This window comes from Podarcis melisellensis, assembly GCF_964234715.1.
Source record: "Podarcis melisellensis genome assembly, chromosome: 12".
Taxonomy (NCBI): domain Eukaryota; kingdom Metazoa; phylum Chordata; class Lepidosauria; order Squamata; family Lacertidae; genus Podarcis; species Podarcis melisellensis.
Genome location: NC_138544.1, coordinates 13,323,140 through 13,344,399, shown reverse-complemented (window position 1 = coordinate 13,344,399; position 21,260 = coordinate 13,323,140). Strand labels below are relative to the sequence as shown.

Here is a 21,260-nt window from a genome sequence, read left to right as displayed (position 1 = left end):
TTCTCAGACTTAATCCATTCCAGAAGTCCATTCCAATACCAAAGCGTTCCAAAACCAAGGTGCACTTTCCCATAGAAAGGAATGCAAAACAGCTTAATTCGTTCCAGACTTTTAAAAACAACCCCTAAAACAGCAATTTAACATGAATTTTACTATTTAATGAGACCATTGATCCATAAAATGAAAGCAACAATCAATGTACTGTAACATAAAATAAATAAGACAGTATTGTAGGTGATAAAAAAATTTCTTACCTGCACTGTTGATAGTCTTTGTTTGGATGGGAGGTTTTTATCCATTTCTGCAGTCACACAATCTATCAATCAACAGCTGAACTGGGTTCCACACAGTCACAAAAGCAAATTAACCAAAAAAGCCTCAAAAACACAAAATAAATAGCAAAAACAAAACCGCCAAATACAGTGGTACCTTGGTTCTTGAACTTAATCCATTCTGGAAATTTGTTTGACTTCCAAAACGTTCAAAAACCAAGGCGTGACTTCCGAGTGGCGCAGGCGCCCGGGAAAAAATAGCTGACAGACGTTCGGCTTCTGAAAAGCGTTCAAAAAGCAGAACATTTTGTGTTGTCATTTTTTTATTGTGCTGAACTGCCCTGGGATTCTTGGGTGATCAGTTTAACAAATAATAATAAATGCCTTTTTGTCTCCTAGGCATTTAGCTGATTAAGCATTCTGTGACCTTTTAAATGTATTTGTGTGGTTTATTACTGGTTCATTATTATTATTGGTTTATTTTTGTTTTGTGCGGTTTATTTTTACATGATGATTGGTTTATTATTATTATTATAATATTATTACTACTATTATTATTTGTTTATATTTTTATTATGTATTTTGTGTTGCCATTGTTATTTTTCTATGGTGAACTGCCCTGGGCTCTTCTGGCGAAGGGCGGTATACCAATTTAGAAATAACAATGAAGCAACAAAACGTTTCTTTGTAACCAGAACTTGGGCTAAGTAATAATAATAATAATAATAATAATAATAATAATTTTTAAAAATTACTTAAACCCCGCCCATCTGACTGGGCCTCCCTAGCCACTCTGGGCGGCTTCCAACAGGATATTAAACTTTTTACGGCCTTTTCAATGTGTTCCTGGGTTGTGCGAGAGTTTCTCGCTGGCTTTTGCTTTTATTCCGTATTTTGTGTCTTTTTCCCCTGTGGTAAACCGCCCTGGGATTTCCGGGCGGCGGGCGGGAACTAAAAAAAGGGCGGCGCTCGGAGCAGCCCGGAACGTTGGACCCGCGCACAACGCCGGGCAGCGAAGGGACGCCGCTTCTCTGGCAAGAGGAGGACGCGGATGGGGGGAGGGCGTGGCCTCTCTTGGGAAGAGGAGGAATCGGACGGAGGAGGGCGTGGCCTCTCTGGCAAGAGGAGGAATAGGACTGGGGGAGGGCGTGGCCTCTCTGGCAAGAGGAAGAATTGGATTGGGAGAGGGCGTGGCCTCTCTTGAGAAGAGGAGGAATCGAATGGGGAAAGGGCGTGGCCGCCAGGGAAGAGGAGGAATCGGATAGGGAGGGCGTGGCCTCTATGTCAAGAGGAGGAAGCGGATGGGGGGAGGGCGTGGCCTCTGCGCTGCTCACTTCCTGGTTCCTTCTCCTCCTCCCCCGCCCGCCCCGGGGAGCGTGAATGTAGCGCGTTGGTGGCAGAGGAAGGTGTAGAGGCGCGCGCTTGCCGGGGCGTCGCGAGCTGCCTTCCGCCGCTGGCGGGGCGGATGGAACGTCTGGCTGGGCGCTGGAAGGTGGACCCGGGAGGCGCGAGCGGCGGCGGCGGCGTGTTGCTTCATCCCCAGCCCTGGTAGGTTGAAGGGAGGCGAGTCTGGAGACCCCGGGGGCGAGGGAGGGGGATTCCCGGGGAGGGGGAAAGTATTGGCAGGACCCGGGGGGGTCTGCAGCAAAGCAAATGCACGCGAGGTGGGGGTGCGCGTGTCGCGCGTGCACGTGTGAATGTGGCTCAGGTCCTGGGATGCCGCTTCCTGCAAGGTGAGTCGAGTGTCACACGAAGCGACCTCGCGGGCCATCTAGCCCAACCCCTTGCAAAGGCAGGGATCTTTTGGCCGATGTGAGACTCGAACCCACGACCCTGAAAATGGAAATATGCTCCCCATATTGAGATATGCTCCCCATACAAGGCCTCTCCCGGCGTATGTACTTTGGAGGCAGTCCTGGGGGCTACTGTGCCAAGTATATGCTGTACAAAACCACAAAATACATAATAAAAATAACAACAACCCAATAACCCCCGCCAAAACCCCCACATTTTAAAAGGGCGTAGGATTTTTATGTGAATCTACCTAATAGGAACTTTTTGAATCTTTTGAATGTGTAGAATGGTAAAGTTAATCATTATCACCAGTTCTTTTTTTCTGGGGGGCTCAGGTGGACGCATACCCCTAAACATTTTGTGAATCTTTGTACTTTTGTCCGTTGGCTGTATTTGTTTTCCCCGATTTGAACTATAAAATGGTGATTTTCTTGAGTCAAAATGAGAGTACCCCTAAACATTTTTTAGGAAAAAAGCAGGGGCCCTGAACATTTTGTGAATCTAAGTTTGGCCTCATTGAGGGGCAGTATTTCAAAATGAGTAGGAAAAGGAGAGTATACCCCTAAACATTTTTTAAGAAAAAAAAGCACTGATAATAATAATTTAATACTTATACCCTGCCCATCTGGCTGGGTTTCCCCTGAAGGGACCTGAGGGTTAACTGTCTCAACCCCCTGCAATACAGGAGGCCTGTACAGGGGTTCGAACCCATGACCTTGGTGTTCTCAGCCTTGCGCTCTTAAACCACCTGAGCTAACTGGTTGGGTTGTACTTGTTTTGGATGAAGTTTAAAGGGGAAAGGGGTTGGATGAAACACTTGAACCGCAGGTTGCTGGGCTGCGTTTTCTGGGCTACGTTGCTTGCAATAATAATAGCAGTAAGAATAATTTTATTATTTGTACCCCACCCATCTGGCTGGGTTGCCCCCCCCCCAAGTCTGGGCAGCTTCCAACACATACAAAAACGGAATAAAACACAAGAGTTATATTCTTAGGAAACATACAGAACTACTCTGTTTCCTTTGCTAATTTCTGTTAGCAGAAGTTCACGTTCACCTGCTTGGTGATCCTGGTGGAACTACGCTACCATACAAATGTACCTTCTATCTGTGTTGTGTTAGTTGGTGAAGCGCTGGAATTTGGGAAGACTTTGGGTCAAACAGGGTTTGAAATTATCAAGGCACATTTTGCACCTAAAGATTCTCCATTTGCGAGCGCCTCCAAAAGTCTGGGTGCCGTTTTTGCGCTTGGCTGACACTCAAGGATTACTGAAATGTACGGTATGTGCTTTGAAGCTTCCAAGTTAAGGATAAACAATATATTAAGGAGTTTAACAATAAAGAGTGTTTTGAAAACTCAAGGATGGTACCAATATTTTTATTGTAAACACCAAATTAAACATGTATTAACAATTTCTGAAAAAACGTCGTATTAACAATGTGTCACTTATGTGAATTGCATAGTAGTTCCTGCTTATTAAAATAATAAATAAAAAGTGTTGCCAATTCTCCTGCCCTCGGTGGCGACTAGACATTCAGTTTTGGCACCTACAACCCAGGTCCCAGAAACCATTTGGCTCCTAGCTTTTCTAACACTCGGGTCAAATATCTGCATATCTATCAAGTTCTATTTTTTTAATATTTTATTTTCATTTTTAAAACAATATTCTTATACATTCACATAATTTTCAATTTCTACACTTCTGGGATTACTTACATCTCTGACTTCTACCCCCACCCCTGGTTTCCAATTTCCCCAAGTTTTTTTTTGCATCTAAGTACATTTTTCCAATTCATATTATCTCCTTTTTTGCCTTAAATCATATTACAAGTGCTATAACAATCCTCCTAACGTTTTTAAGTATACACAGCGGTCCTTAAGATATTCTGTAAACTTTTTCCAGTCTTGACTGAATTTCTTGTCTTCTTGGTGCCTGATCCTCACTGTCATTTTTGCCATTTCGGCCTAGTCCATCACTTTGGTTATGCACTCTTCTTTAGTTTGGACTTTTTATGTATGAAGTTCTCTTGAGTGATGTTGGGCTGGCTGTTATCTCTCAGCCTGTCTTGCAGGGTAACTGTGGGGATAAGGGACGGATTCATATGTGCCACCCTGAGATCCTTGTTTCAGGAGGAAAACATAATAAACTATGTTATTAGCCCTTTAAATTCAGTGGGCTCTCAAATGGGGAAGTGTAATGATCTACATTAAGTATGCTGGAACTGAAAAAAGCTCAGCCTGAACTTACTGGCAGAGGAATTGCATGTGTGCATACACACATGATGAATTCTGTGGGACAAAAAGGACATTTCTATGAGACGAGCTCCAATCTCGACACGCCCTTATTGCGTAGAGGAGTGTTGCAACATTACTCAGTCTCTCGAAAGAAGAAGCCTTCTCTTCATGTACTAAGCCTATGAAGTTACTCTCTTATTTTTGAGGACCTGGGCAAATACTTATAATGGTCGGGTCTGATTTTCCTGCTGCAGTAAATTCCAGAAGATAAAAGTTAAACACGGCATATTTTCCTGATAATCGGACAGCAACATGTTGCTTGAAGGGTAAAAAGGTAAAGGTACCCCTGCCCGTACGGGCCAGTCTTGCCAGACTCTGGGGTTGTGCGCCCATCTCAAGAGGCCAGGGGCCAGCGCTGTCCGGAGACACTTCCGGGTCACGTGGCCAGCGTGACATCGCTGCTCTGGCGAGCCAGAGCTGCACACGGAAACGCCGTTTACCTTCCCGCTAGAAAGCGGTCCCTATTTATCTACTTGCACCCGAGGGTGCTTTCGAACTGCTAGGTTGGCAGGCGCTGGGACCGAGCAGCGGGAGCGCACCCCGCCGCGGGGATTCGAACCGCCGACCTTTCGATCGGCAAGCCCTAGGCGCTGAGGCTTTAACCCACAGCGCCACCCGCGTCCCTGCTTGAAGGGTAATTTTGTTAAATATGGTGAGGTTTTTGTGTCCTCAAGGTTTGCCTAGTAAATGAATGTGTGGACCTGATAAAAGATTTCTCCTGTGTAGGTTTTTTCCTTCATTGTTAAATTGGTGGTTGAGATGGCTGGAAGGCTTCAATAACTCAAGCAATGTTTGCCGTGCTAAGCAGTGCTTTTCTTTTATAAGGCTAGGGTCAGTATTCAGATCTTGATTTGTAAACAGTTAATTGACCAGTAACCTAAATTCTAAGAGGAATGTAAAAGTTTGTCACTGTAACCAACAGTTCTTTGTTAAATGTACAGTACTCTGTAGTGCAGCCTTGAATTACCGTATTTTTTGCAGCATAACACTCACTTTTTTCCTCCTAAAAAGTAAAGGGAAATGTCTGTGCGTGTTGTGGAGGGAATGCCTACGGGTGGCATGCCTACGGATTTTCCTCCTCTAAAAACTATGTGCGTGTTATGGTCGGGTGCGTGTTATAGAGCGAAAAATACAGTATTTTCTGTTAGCATTCTTCAATATCCCAACAAAAGGTGGGGATGCTACTCTTTGGCCTCAACACTTAAAACAAATAGAAAGTTTCAGAAAACACTTTCTTTAGATTGTTTTATCTCTCGGATTAATTTGTGATTTTTATAGCTACGTAAATTAGTTTATTGCAATGTTTTTCAAAAGGAGACAGTTGCATAAATTTGCAGTAGGAGTACATTTTAAGTGGTGAAATAGGTACTTATTTTTCAAGTTTAGCAATATATAGCCGTAACTTTTCTTACTTGTACAGAGCTGTTTTATTCTTTGTTACAGCCTGTTCATGCGAGCTAGACTGTGGATAACCTTTAGTTACAGGACTTAAGATTTGCCTTTGTGTGGGATAGTAAATAACTTTATTCTGATCATCTGTTTGCTCTTTTACATGAATGTTATTTCTTATCTGAGGTTGCAGTCCTGTGATAACACATTCTTGACCTGAGAGCAACTCTCATTGCACTTGAATTTGCTTTTCAGGAGGCCATGTCTAGGATTGTGCTGTTAAGAAACGACAGTATTCATTTTATACAGACGTTCTGTTTTTGTCATTCTCCTCTTAAGGTGTATTCCTGTTTTAAGTTAATTGGTTAATCGCATGAATGCAAAGAGAGAGAAGTGATCCAAAACAGGGATAGCAGAAGCATTGCATCTGCATAATCTGGCTTAGTGTAACTTGATCACACGCAAATTAAAGTGCAGTAAAAGCATGTCTGCCCTGAATTGTGATACCATAAGTGTATCACCTTTGCAAATTCTGCTGAACTAGCAAGACGAATGCCTCGTAAGACGAAAAACTCGCAAGACAAAAGAGTTTTTCGTTTTTTGAGTTGCTTCGCAAGGCGAATTTCCCTATGGGCTTGCTTCGCAAGACGTAAACGTCTTGCGAGTTTGTTTCCTTTTTCTTAAAACTGTTAATACCCAGGGAATCCGTGCTTCGCAAGACGAAAAAACTCGCAGAACGAAAAATCTCGCAGAATGAATTAATTTCGTCTTGCGAGGTACCACTGTAGTTCCAAAAAACGTTCAGTCGACTGGTTCTGGCAGCTCCAACAGTAAACGGTTTCATATCTTGAGCATGGATAGATTTGAAGCATGTTTGGGCACAGAAGAGAAGCTACGCAGAATTTAACATATTTCGAGCCATAAATTTCCCTTGATTTGCCTATTAGAAGCAAATTTTATGTCCCAAGACATGTTGTCTAAGGTCACATGTCACTTTCCTGCAGTTCGCTTCACATCTGTTAGCCACAATAACCGTATTTGAAGGAAGTTTTATGTGCTGTAGATAGTGGATGAGGCCACAACTGGAGAGGCCAAGCTCACTAGATCTCTTGGCCTGTCCTACTTCACAGGGATGTTGTGAGGCTGCCTTGAATTCTCAGCGGGAAAAGTAGGATCTAGGATGCAAATGGAACGAACCAACATATGGGATTTAAAACAATGGAAAATAAGATTGAGAGCTCATTTTGTTCCAGGCTTTGCGTGCTGGCAAAGTTCTAAATGACCCCTATAGTATAGCACAAATACACAGATACACCAGTTTTTGTGTTGTGGCGCAGAGCTGTCCAGGGGGAAAGATTGCCGTCTTGACAAACTCTCAGGCTCTTTTGGTACTTGTTCTTTGGCTGTACAATGGCTTCACAGAGCAGTTTCACAGGATAGTTACTGTGCGAAGCCGCAGCGTATGAATGAATAGATTTTAGTATCTTAAGGCTAGAGTAAGCGTTAAATGAGATGAGTACGACGAGTAAATTGCTTTTCATTTGGCTGTACACTGTGTTTGCATAGAAGTAGCTAGGCGGTATTTTGTATCCCCATTATCTTTAATTTCACTCCGTTAAAGCAATTTCTGCTTGCAGGAATGTGTTTACAGTGGTACCTCGGGTTAAGTACTTAATACGTTCTGGAGGTCCGTTATTAACCTGAAACTGTTCTTAACCTGAAGCACCACTTTAGCTAATGGGGCCGCTGCGCCGCCGCAGCACGATTTCTGTTCTCATCCTGAAGCAAAGTTCTTAACCCGAGGTACTATTTCTGGGTTAGCGGAGTCTGTAACCTGAAGCATATGTAACCTGAGGTACCACTGTACTGCCTTTTCAGCCCAGTTATGGCAATCGGATGAAATAGGACGTTTCTTATGATCCCTCTGGTAGTCATAAACCAGAAGGTTTCTGAAGTAACACAGTTATTTCTTCTGAAGCTACAGGTGAATATTGTAGTTTTTTCTGAAAGATAGTGACCAGTCCTGTGTGTGGCATAACCTAATGTGCAAAGAAACACACAGGGTGAGACGTCTCATAAAAAGTAGCAGTGATGGAAATTTGCCAGGCGTGTTTTGTGACTGGTGCGGGTCGAATTCCGACCATGTGGAGATCTCTGGATGCCAGCTAACCGACTGACCTCTCCCTCTGGCCGGCCCCTCCACCTTTCTTCATTTTTAAAAAAATAATATTTATTGGGGTTTCAAAAAGGTTTACAGAAATAGAAAAAGAGAAAGAAAAAACAAAAAATACATAATACCAAAAAAAGGAAAAATATAAAAAACAGTTAAAAACACATCCAACTTTCCATGTCTTATTTTCATTTGCTTGTTTCCTTGACCTCCTCACACCTCCCTTTTTGTATTCTAGTTCCATTAGTTATTTCAGCAAATCCTTTCCACCTTGTTTTTATCTTAATAATTTATCTTAATATATTATAGCTTTACATTTGACCTGTTAACAATCCACTTTTACTTAATCCTTTATAGCATTACTACTAAAACCACATAGCTGCATTCCAGCATCCTTTGATTTTACAATGTTTCTGTAAATAATCTTTAAATTTCCTCCAATCTTCTTCTACCGACTCTTCTCCCTGGTCCCGGATTCTGCCAGTCATCTCCCTGGTCCCGGATTCTGCCAGTCATTTCCGCCAGTTCCATGTATTCCGCCAGTTCCATGTATTCCATTCCGGGTGGGTAGATCTTGTGTCTTCCAATACTTTGTGATGAGTATTCTTGCTGCTGTTGTTGCATACATAAAAAAAGTTCTGTCCCTCTTTGGCACCATGCCCAGGAGAAAGGCCTCTGGTTTCTTCAAGAAGGTATATTTAAATACCTTTTTCATTTCATTATAGATCATCTCCCAGAAAGCCTTAATCCTTGCGGCCCCTCCATCTTTCTTCAGCAGAAGAGCTTACTTACTGCATTTATATCCTGCCTTTTTCTCCAAGGAGTACATGCTTCATCCCACTCCTCAGTTCATACCTAGAAAAACCCTGCGAGGTAGGTTAAAAGACTGCGACTGGAGAAACGTCACCCTCAGTTTCACGGCTGAGTGGGGATTTGAACCCTGATCTCTCAGGTCCTAGTTCGACACTCTAACCCAGGGGTCAGCAACCTTTTTCAGCCGTGGGCCGGTCCACCATCCCTCAGACCATGTGGGGGCCCCGGACTATATTTTGAAAGGAAAAAAAAATGAACAAATTTCTATGCCCTGCAAATAACCCAGAGATGCATTTTAAATAAAGCAGCACATTCTACTCATGTAAAAGCACACTGATTCCCGGACCGTCCGCAGGCTGGATTGAGAAGGCGATTGGGCCGCATCCTGCCTTAGGTTGCCTACCTCTGCTCTAACCACTACACCACACTGGCTTCCCGGAGCACTTTTGCTGTGGGGCAGCTCTATAAATTAAGTTGGTGAATAAACACGGGGAAAGCAAAATGTCGCTTAGAGAAGGATCTGAAATATTTTCCTTGAAGCTTGAGTTTGGTTTATTCTGGGTTGTTTAAATGTGTTGCAAACCACTTTTGAGTTTTTTTCTTCAAAATATAAAGCAATATAGAAATGAAAATATTATTATTATTATTATTATTATTATTATTATTATTATTATTATTATTAAAGGCAGTGCCTAGACATTCCGTTGTGGCAGCTGGAACCTAGGTTTAAGTTACCATTTGGTGGATTAGCTTATATATCTGAATTTTTAACACTGATCAATAAACAGGCAGTTGATGATAAAGGAAGACTCAGCAACACAATGCATTTTGTACCAATGGAAATCTACATAAGTCCGTTCAACTTCCAAAATGTTCCGAAACCAAAGCGCAGCTTCTGATTGGCTGCAGGAAGCTCCAATCAGGGGGCCCGTCGGACGTTTGGGTTCCAAATAATGTTCGCATACCGGAACACTCACTTCTGGGTTTGCTGCATTCGGGAGCCAAAATGTTCGACTTGCAAGGCGTTCGGGATCCAATGTGCGACTGTATGTGGACATGATCTCAGAACACTTGATCAGTATTTTGGACATCGCCTTAAATCACACAGATGTGTCAAACCCTGCTTAGCAGATTCTGCAGAAGAGTTGAGAATTCAAGGAGCCTCAGATGGCCGGTGAATAGAGGAGATTTCATTACAGGAGATAACTTATCTCTGGTCTTCTCTGCAACTCTGGACAATGAAGGCTTTATTACCTTGCTTTGCTATGACTGGTTAAGAGATGCACCAGTGGCTAGATGTTATACCCTGCTGCATCTGTTTCCAATGGCAATAGTTTGGAAAACAGGGTTTTCTCTTTCTGATAAATCCAGGAGCACAGGGAGAATAGATCATCCTCCTGTGTTCTTAAACTGCTCATTTTGATCAAGTTTTTGTCTCGCCAGAGTGGTGCATCTCTGGTTATCTCCCGCTTGGACTGCTGCAATGTGCTCTACGTGGGGCTACCTTTGAAACTCAACTAATCCAGAATGTGGCAGCCAGACTGGTGACTGGGAGTGGCCACCGAGACCATATAACACCAGTCCTGAAAGACCTATATTGGCTCCCAGCAAAGTTGGTGCTGACCTTGAAAGCCCTAAATGGCCTTGGCCCAGTATACCTGAAAGAGCGTCTCCACCCCCATCGTTCAGCCGAGACACTGAGATCCAGCTCCAAGGGCCTTCTGGCGGTTCCCTCCCTGTGAGATGTGAAGTTACAGGGAACCTGGCAGAGGGCCTTCTCGGCAGTGGCACCCGCCCTGTGGAACGCCCTTCCACCAGATGTCAAGGAAATAAAGAACTACCTGACTTTTAGAAGACATCTGAAGGCAGCCCTGTTTAGAGAAGTTTTTAATGTTTGGTGTTTTATTGTGTTTTTAATATTCAGTTGGGAGCCACCCAGAGTGGCTGGAGAAACCCAGCCAGATAGGCGAGGTATGTATGTATGTATGTATAAATATTCTTCTTCATAACAGTTGAGTTTACATATACAGTCATACCTCGGGTTACAGCTGCTTCAGGTTGCGTTTTTTCGGGTTACGCACCCACCGAAACCCACAAGTACTGGAACGGGTTACTTCCGGGTTTCGGCTGTCGCGCATGCACAGAAGCACTAAATTGCGCTTTGCCCATGCGCAGAAGCGCCGAATTGCAACCCGTGTGTGCGCAGATGCGCCGCTGCGGGTTGCGAACGTGCTTCCCACACGGATCATGTTCGCAGCCCGAGCGTCCACTGTACAGTGGTACCACAGGTTACAGACGCTTCAGGTTACAGACTCCACTAACCCAGAAATAGTGCTTCAGCTTAAGAACTTTGCTTCAGGATCAGAACAGAAATCGTGCTCCAACGGTGCGGCGGCAGCAGGAGGCCCCATTAGCTAAAGTGGTGCTTCAGGTTAAGAACAGTTTCAGGTTAAGAACGGACCTCCAGAATGAAGTAAGTTCTTAACCCGAGGTACCGCTGTATTATACTGATTCTCCAACGGCACACATGGAATACATAGCAGTCTTGCCCGCATGGCAGTTTTCCTGCCACTCTGTGTGAAAAATACATAATTCCAAAACCTTTCATTTAATACTTAACCCCAACTACAGGGTGTAGGTTATTAACCTAGGAGATAACAGTTTGCATTGGTGTCCCCGAGAGCTAATATTTAATTCTACCCTCCTACTCAAGAAGTACAGCTTTCCAGACGTTTTGTTAAAAAATGGGTACATTCTGCAACTTGCTGCTGCTAGGGATTATTCTGTTGCTGCTTTGTGTGCTTCTAGGACAGGACTGAATCATTTGCAGGCATATCAGAGGCATCATGAGTCTTGTTTTCTGATGCTTTTTGCGTTGTGTGTAACTGCGTCTTTTGAAGTAATAAAACTCAAACCCTGTCCTATAAAAATGCTGCACTCATGCATCTAGCTGCGCAACTGTCTGAATGTGCCTGAAATACCAGAATTGTTGTGGTACAGAAGACCTTAGCATTAAGCTGTATGTTATACAGTGTAGAAACCAATGTATTTGGCTGGCAGGGTTTTGTTTTTTAAAGAAAATTGGTCCTCATCCTTATGCTGTTAATCTCTCCACTTCCTTCAAAGTTTTATTTGTGGAAATGAGTAGAAGTAGTACTTGTGCAGTGGAAATCAGTTTTCTACAGCTTGTCACATCATAGCCATATTTCCTGCCCTCAGTCTGTAGACTAGACAATTAAACTTGGAGGCTAAATAGAATAACGCTTGACTCTGAAGTCCATAGATTTAAAAATCTTTTTTTTTTTCTTAAGGGTTGTTACTTTTAAATATGGTGCTTCTGTTTGCATGCTTCCTTCAGAAATACTGTATATGTGTTTTATTTTTTACTTTTTACCCCAAGCTTGTTGCTACATAACAACAATCACGAAGTTATATTCTGCCTCTATAGAGTATTGGCTTGAGAGGCGATTTATACAGTGGTACCGCGGGTTATCAGGGACGCGGGTGGCGCTGTGGGTAAAACCTCAGCGCCTAGGACTTGCCGATCGGATGGTCGGCGGTTCGAATCCCCGCGGCGGGGTGAGCTCCCGTCGTTTGGTCCCAGCTCCTGCCCACCTAGCAGTTCGAAAGCACAAATGAAAGCAAGTAGATAAATAGGTACCGCTTTATAGCAGGAAGGTAAACGGCGTTTCCGTGTGCTGCGCTGGTGCTGGCTCACCAGAGCAGCTTTGTCACGCTGTCCACGTGACCTGGAAGTGTCTTCGGACGGCACCGGCTCACGGCCTCTAGAGCGAGATGAGCGCGCAACCCTAGAGTCGGTCACGACTGGCCCGTACGGGCAGGGGTACCTTTACCTTTACCTTGGGTTAAGTACTTAATTCGTTCCAGAGGTCCATACTTAACCTGAAACTGTTCTTAACCTGAAGCACCACTTTAGCTAATGGGGCCTCCTGCTGCCGCCGCGCCGTCGGAGCACGATTTCTGTTCTCATCCTGAAGCAAAGTTCTTAAGCTGAAGCACTATTTCTGGGTTAGTGGAGTCTGTAACCTGAAGCGTATGTAACCCGAGGTACCACTGTATGCACAAATGTTGGCTCTAGTCTGTCTGATTTATGAAGATAATCAGATCTGTTCAGATAGCACAGCAGTATTCATGTGGGCGAATAGAAAAAAATAAACTGTAGCATCTTCCTTGTGTGAGTTTTCTCAGGCAACAAGTGTTCCATCAAATGCATGATTATAGAAGTACTTTCACAGACATAAATTATGACTATTGATTGTGTTTATTATAGGTGGTGTCTTAGACTCTCATTACTTTTTAAGTACTTTTGATTTGCCTTTTGTAAATATACTAGAGTGGTTTAATGTTACTTCCAAGACTACACACATGTTGATCGTATAGATTATTTGAATGTCTGAGACCAGTTTTCTGAATTCTATAGTAGTCTGACTTAATCTACTCCCTTTGCTTAAAAAAAAATTAAAGTCAAGGGGACAAAATAGAATGCTCCAGGGTTTCCCAAACTTGGGTCTCCAGATGTTTTTGGACTATAGTTCCTATCATCCTTGACCACTGTTCCTGGATGATGGGAGTTGTAGTCCAACAACAGCTGGAGACCCAAACGTGTTAATCCATTTTGCATTACTTTCTAAGGGAAAGTGCGCTTTCGTTTTGGAACGGACTTCAGGAACGGATTAAGTTTGAGAACCAAGGTTCTACTATACTAGTTGTTGGAGCTTGAATACAAAGGAACGTTGTCTATCCTCTGACTGGCCACTGTGAGAAACTTGATGCTAGACTAGATGTTCCGATACAGTAGGATTGCTGTTATGCCTAAAAAAAAGCACATACATTTGAGCTATTGGCACTGTTCACAAACTCTTGGTAGATCACAGAGTTTGGGGCGTTTCCTAAATGTAAATGAAGGCACCTGCCTCGACTTGAGGTATATTTATGGGGAAGTTTGCTCTGCTCGGCGCTCTCTCTCTCTCTCTCTCAAGTGGTTGGAATAATTAGTTGTACCAACAAGTAATGAGCTGTTGCTACCCTTGCATCTCATTTTATGGTGGTTTCCCATTCCGTTTTGCACAATTCGGAGGTGTACGGCTGGCTGGTTCACCTGCCAGCCGTAGGCACCTGGAAATCCCACGAAGACAAGCAGGTTGGCAAAAGAGAGTGATGAAATCTGTATTAGCCATGTTAGAAGCAAAGCCCTTTCCTCAGCCGGCCCAGAAATGGAGCAGATTTGCAGAATATTGCTCTGTTGCTCCGCCACTAATCCACTTAGTAGAAGACCTTTTCATGTTGACTGTAGAGGAGGAAGATAGGCTCCCTTTCTCCATATTCTGCATAGAATACTAACACCTTGGTAGGCTAGAGAAATCTTCTTTTGGCTTATTCGCAAGGTTTGATTTTGGCTTATTCGCAAGGTTATTCTCTGGGGATGCCCTCAGAACCTAGAATCCAAGCTTTTTACCAAAACACTTGCCCAGGAGAGTAGGATTCAGTATGCAATACAGGAGCAACAAAGCCAAAGACAAGCACAGAGAATTACTTTAGTTCCCAGATATTATCGGAAGAAGGACCCAAGGCATTATGGAGAACAGCAACATCTGACCAAAGATAGACATAATATTTTACAAGGACAGGAAGAAACAGCAAGGACAGAATAATTGCCACAAACAAGAACAACAAAGAGAGAGTTTGAATACTTCACCTCTAGGATTATAAATCATTTAAGGTGTTAATGCGAATGGAAGTCGTTAAAATTGCAGCTGTGGTATAAGGGTTTGTGATTCTGACTGGAGGTGTAATAGAAAATTATAAGATTTTGAAACGCAGAATAATAATAATAATAATAATAATAATAATAATAATAATAATAAATTTTATTTATATCCCGCCCTCCCCAGCCGAAGCTGGGCTCAGGGCGGCTAACAACAATAAAACAGTACAAAAGTACAGCACAAACAACACTGTAAAATCATTCATTATAAAATTAAATAGAGTAAATAAATTATTAAATAGAGTAAATCACCAAACCATCAATTCTACCACCTAAATTGTATAATTTGGTTTTTGAGTGATTGGCATTATTAATGGTAGTATAATTTGGCATTGTTGTAATGAGGCTTTTATTGCACTATTGCAACTGAAAACTAATAAAAAATATTTTTTTAAAAACAGAAAACAAAACATGATCGGGAAACAATCTAATATTTCACCAAGGAGCAAAAGACTTACGTTGTTTCTAGCAACCGGAAAGTTCAAGTGGGAGTCTTTATTTTTTAAAATTTGTTTTTTATTAAAGAAGTTCATAGAGTTCTTTCTACAGATCATTCATGTTCGATGTGAGTCACCCGTGTTATAGGCAGTATAAAGTTGGGGGAGAAGAGAGGTGGAGAAGTAAACTTTCATTCTTCTACATAGTGTATGCGCAAGGTTTTGTGTCAGTGTCACGTGGATAGGTTCTATTCATTTGTGGGTTTTTGTTGAAGAGGGAGGCGTTATACCAGGGGTCAGGAACCTAAGGCCCATGGGCTGGAAGCGCCCCATGGAGGTCGTTGGACTGGCCCACGAGCCGCCCCTGAACCGAGTTTCCCGCTTGTGCACAGCGCAAAACCGGCGCAGCGCAGCACGGGGATTCGCTTCTGCAGCGCCGAAAATCGCATCCGTGCATGCACAGACACTGAAAATCACACCTGCGCAAAACAAGACGCCGAAAAACATGCACGCGCAATCCGGTCCATGGTGGGATCTCCACGGGACTGATCCGGCCTAGGCATAATAAAGCCTGCTTTATACAGTCGTACCTTGGAAGTCAAATGGAATCCGTTCCGGAAGATGGTTTGACTTCCAAAACGTTTGGAAACCAAAGTGCTGCTTCTGATTGGCTGCAGGAAGCTCCTGCAGCCAATCAGAAGCCGCAGATGCTGCGTTGGGTGTTTGGCTTCCAAAAGAAGGTTCGCAAACCGGAACACTTCTGGGTTTGCGGCATTTGGGAGCCAAAATGTACGAGTTCCAAGGCATTCGGGATCCAAGGTACGACTGTATATTCTTACTGCCTAAGTTACACCTCCTGGCAGTGAAGGCATACTAGGGATTGCTTACGCACAAGCAGACATCTTACGCATTGACCCAGATGACCCATCAAGCGGATCCTCAGCACGCAAGACGTATTTTTGACATGTTTGATGTCTGGGTTGTCCTCTGAGGACTCAGCATCTGATCCCAGGTCAAGGCTACATATGGCATCCAGTATGAATTCAAGTACAGTGGTACCTTGGTTCTCAAATGCCTTGGTACTCAAACAACCTGGAACCCAAACACTGCAAACCGGTTTGCAAACTTTTTTCAGAAGCTGAACATGCTCCGTTTTGAGTGTCATACTGAGATCTGTCTGTTTTTGTTATTTATTTTGTGCATTTGTTTTTGCGGCTCTTTTCGTTTTGTTTTTGTGAATGTGTGGAACCCAGTTCAGCTACTGATGGATGGGTTGTGTGACTGCAGTACATTGTTTGTTGCTTTCATTTTATGGATCCATGGTCTCATTAGATAGCAAAATTCACGCTAAATTCATGCTTTAGGGGTTGTTTTTAAAAGTCTGGAACGGATTAATCCGTTTTGCATTACTTTCTATGGGAAAGTGCGCCTTGGTTTTGGAACGCTTTGCTTTTGGAACGGACTTCCGCAAGGGATTACGTTTGAGAACCAAGGTACCACTGTACCATATAAGTGAGCACAGTTTATGCCAAGCACCCTGTTCTGGGCTGCTACGCAATTTACAGAAAAAGCTAGTCCCTGCATTTATGCCATAGATTTTCTGCAATTTGTTTTGAGTTTTTTTGAAGGATCTGAACAATCTTGTACGTGGGAGTCGTGTTCGCTCGAGGCCTCTTGAGTAAATTTATTTTCAGACAAAATGTTCTTTAAATTTTACAGAAAAGACACGATCATTTCGTAGTGGAGGTATAGGAATCCCATCTTTTTCTGTGCCATATGAGGCAGTTCTTAATTCCAAGCAGATTATTATTTTATATTGTACATAAAAAATTTAAATACTGAACGTATAAAAAGACATTTAAAAATAAAATAAAAGGCCAACTAGCACAGAAGGGGGAAACAGTGTACATGAAAATGGGGAGCTTATGTCTCTTAACACAGCATTGATCTTGGAGTCAGTAAAAGCAAATTTCAACTAGCCGTTCTTAAAAAGCAGATGGAAGGGATTATTATTATTATTATTATTATGGGCCACCCTGTGTGTTTTCGCAGCAGAAAAATAAAACAGATTTTCCTATAGACAATCTGACGTTTACCCACTGAGTCTGTTCTAAAATGAAGCGAAGAAACAGGACACTGTTAATGAAGCTATAAATATCTAGACTGCTTGCGGAGGGCTCAAGCTACGAAGCAGTGATTGGGAAAGTAGGTGAGCATCTTTGGGAATATGAAAAATGAAAGAGGAGGAGACTTCTGCATCTTCAGGGCTTGAGCTGGCAATGGGGTTGGCCCTGATACCTTGGAAGAGTTGTTGTTGTTTAGACCAGAGCACGCCAGGCACTCCTGTCTTCCACTGCCTCCCGCAGTTTGGTCAGACTCATGCTGGTAGCTTCGAGAACACTGTCCAACCACCTCGTCCTCTGTCGTCCCCTTCTCCTTGTGCCCTCCATCTTTCCCAACATCAGGGTCTTTTCCAGGGAGTCTTCTCTTCTCATGAGGTGGCCAAAGTATTGGAGCCTCAGCTTCAGGATCTGTCCTTCCAGTGAGCACTCAAGGCTGATTTCCTTCAGAATGGATGTGTTTGATCTTCTTGCAGTCCATGGGACTCTCAAGAGTCTCCTCCAGCACCATAATTCAAAAGCATCCATTCTTCTGCAATCAGCCTTCTTTATGGTCCAGCTCTCACTTCAATACATCACTACTGGGAAAACCATAGCTTTAACGATACCTTGGAGAGCTGCCATGAACTAAGAGTAGACAATATTGGGTTGGGTGGTGGAGCAGTAGTTTAATATAAGGTGCTTTTGTGTGTTCATTCTTGAAGATGGAACTAAGTAGGGGTCAAGTTACTTGTTACATTAGCTGCATGGTTAGTAGCCACATCAGGGGGTTTAAATTTTTTAAAACCTAGATGTGTCGATTTCCCAATTTTCATTGGCCCTGCAGCACACCAAGTCCCTTCCCAGCCACGATCCCAACTAAAATCACCTCCTCCTTTCCCACTGCAGTTAATCTTTTTTAAAAAAATCTCGTAACAGTACAGTGGTACCTCAGGTTAAGTGCCTTTTTAAGTGCCTGAAAAGTGACTGAAATTATTGGGATAATAACTGTCCCTTTCAATCCGACAAATCATTATGCCGCACCTACAACATCCCTGAGGAAGTTGACAGTGAAATCTCCATGCCTGATTTTCTCACGAGGAAATAGTGACGATTGAGACAGAATTCCAGGCCTTGCTGACAAATTAAAAACCAACAAATCAACAGTTCCAGATGATATTCTCGCAAGAGTTCTTAAAAGAACTCAAATGTGAAATTACTCATTTTCTAACAAAAATATGTACAGTGGTACCTCGGGTTAAGTACTTAATTTGTTCTGGAGGTCCGTTCTTAACCTGAAACTGTTCTTAACCTGAAGCACCACTTTAGCTAATGGGGCCTCCTGCTGCTGCCGCGCCGCCGGAGCACGATTTCTGTTCTCATCCTAAAGCAAAGTTCTTAACCTGAAGCACTATTTCTGGGTTAGCGGAGTGTGTAACCTGAAGCGTATGTAACGTGAAGCGTCTGTAACCCGAGGTACCACTGTATAGCTGGTTGAAGACTTATTCTGTGGCACTGCATATCAGACAACGCGTTCTGTGATTTTTCCTATACCTGGCTTTCTGGGAAAAGGAAGTGACTACAATAAAAAGGAAGGCAGCACCCAAAATAGCAAAAACCCTAAATAAATAAAACAAGAGAGAGAGAGAGAGATATTACCCTCCGTTGGATATTAAAGGAGAGTTTATTGATATATTTGCTATGTTAACAAATACCCTTTGCAAGCACCTGTACCTATTTGTGAACTTGTTAGTCTTGGCTGAATCACCAAATTCGGCTATGCATAGATTCTGGATCCTTGAAAGCATGCAGCCAGTCTCAGAAAGTTTAAGCATACATGCTACTGGCAAAACTGACTTATTTAAAAGCAAATTGGCTTTAGCTTCAAGCCGGCCAACTATTTGGGCATCTGTGTGCGGGCACCTATGTTATGTCAACAAAGGCGCTGTTGAAGGCTAACAGTTGCAGGAAAGCAAATACCTTGGAGAACATTTAGATCATTTTTATATCTTTTCAGGAATGGCCAACTTCTCCCCAGCCAAGATGCGGAGGATCAAAGGCTCCGTGGTGATATTATCTTTATCAGGCCCAGAAGTTTGATGCCCCCGTCTCCCCATCCCACAGCCAAAGGCCCTAGTTGGCCCTGTATCCTGGTTGCTAGGTAACCCTTTGCATTCAGTTTTGTACTATATTTTGGAGGCTGGATGTTTGTGGTTAATTGGAAGTGGCTTTTAGCGATATTAAATATATATATATATTTAAAAGACATGGGAGTAGGTTCCAGACTTGCAGCCATTAGCTACTGAGCCTTGAATTAACTCGCTTTTACTCAGTGTAATTGAAAAAGCAAAGTTTATACAGTGACCAGGAATGTTTGTCTTTCTTCTGGCATTCCACACAGGTTGTTGTTTTTTTAAGCTGGTGGTTGTATTTGAATTCCTAACCCCTAACCTTCATGTTTGTGAGGAGATACTGTGAAAAATATACAGGAATCCCAGTATTCCACAAGCGGGACATAGGTGCTACAAATGTTTGATGTATTGTGGTATTTTAATATTTTGTTGGAAGCCGCCCAGAGTGGCTGGGGAAGCCCAGCCAGATGGGCGGGGTATAAATACTAATAAATTATTATTATTATTATTATTATTATTATTATTATTATTATTATTATTACAGCACCCTCTCTACAGGCGATTGTGCAAAAATACACCTTTCTTGTATTCTGACTTTTCCAGCTTCTTTACATGATTCCAAGTTCTACTGTTATATGAGAGGAAGAAAAACTCCCTTCTCCCTACTTTCCCCACACCATGGAAAATTTTATACACTTCTCTCATAGCCCACACTTAAGCCCAAATTCCATGACCTTTCCTCGTAGTTGCTCCAGCCCCCCGTTTGGGCTACCTTTTTCTGAAACTTTCCAGCTTTTACAACATCCATTTTGAGATGCGGCAACTGGAGCTGAACACAATATTCACAGCGCAGTCACACCGTGAATATTGGCAGTTTTACTTTCAATCTAATGATCCCTAACTTGGAATCTTTTCACGGCTGCCATTCACTTGGTCGACATCTTCATCAAGCAATCTGCCACGACTCCAAGATACTTTCCCTGGCGACTTCATATGCCGGAAGCGTCTAGGTGAAGTCATGTGTGAACATCACTTTGCACTCTCTTACATTGAACTGCGTTTCTGATTACCGTATTTTTTGCACCATAACACTCACTTTTTTCCTCCTAGAGAGTAAGGGGAAATGTCTGTGCGTGTTATGGAGGGAATGCCTACGATTTTCCTCCTCTAAAAACTACGTGCATGTTATGGTCGGCTGCGTGTTATAGAGCGAAAAATACGGTATAATGCCCATTCACACAGTTTGGAGAGATCCTTTTTGGTTTAAACCACCCAGAACAGTCAGCAAACCAAGCCATCCCATTCCTAACCCCCAAATGCCAATCAGTTAAAAACAAGTTCAAAAGCACCAGCCCCAATACAGACCCTTGGGAACCCCAATTCTCACACCCCTCCTTTGAGAGAACTGCCCTTTTTTTCCTACTCTTGAGACTTCCAATTCTTTAACCAGTTACTGCATCATCCCTATTGATGTGCTTGTTGATGCTCTCAGAGTACAGTGGAACCTCGGGTTACGTTACCCTCTGGTAATGTAAACTTTGGGTTGCGAAAGCAGAAAACCCAAAAGTGTTTTGCCGCTGGTGCATGCGCAGAAGTGGTCCTCCAGTTGCGAAAACTTCGGGATATGGTCGGACCTCCAGAACGGATCCCATTCGCATCCAGAGGTACCACTGTACTCTGAAAGGACAAGACCTAACTCTGTATAAGCCATGATGTTTCTTCTCCTGCAAGACGTTTTCTATGTGCTTGCTGATTATATGTTTAATAATGCTTTCCACCAGTTTTCCTGGAACTAACATCAAGCTAATGCCTGTAATTTCTTGGGATCCACTTCTAAAAGTTGGTGTTCCGCCACTGCTTTTTGGTCCTCGCCAGTCTTAGGGGCGAATTCCATATTTTTGTTAGAAAATGAGCAATTTCACATTTGAGTTCTTTTAAGAACTCTTGCGAGAATATCATCTGGTACTGTTGATTTGTTGGTTTGTAATTTGTCAGCAAGGCCTGGAATTCTGTCTCGATCGTCACTGTTTCCTCGTGAGAAAATTAGGCATGGAGATTTCACTGTCAACTTTTTC

The 21,260-nt window shown here is 42.9% G+C and overlaps 1 protein-coding gene across 4 annotated transcripts in view; it reads left to right on the top strand.

The window, feature by feature from the left end:
- Window positions 1–1,622: 1,622 nt before the first annotated feature.
- Window positions 1,623–21,260, top strand: part of ZDHHC3 (zDHHC palmitoyltransferase 3) — a 45,929-nt gene continuing 26,291 nt past the window's right edge. The window contains exons 1-2 of one of the 4 annotated variants that reach the window (XM_081883052.1): window positions 1,623–1,820; window positions 19,071–19,214. The gene's annotated coding sequence lies outside the window, so the exon portion shown is untranslated. Of the gene's footprint in view, window positions 1,821–4,400; window positions 4,627–19,070; window positions 19,215–21,260 lie in introns of those variants that run through there. The other 3 variants (XM_081883051.1, XM_081883054.1, XM_081883053.1) reach the window with 3 other exon arrangements.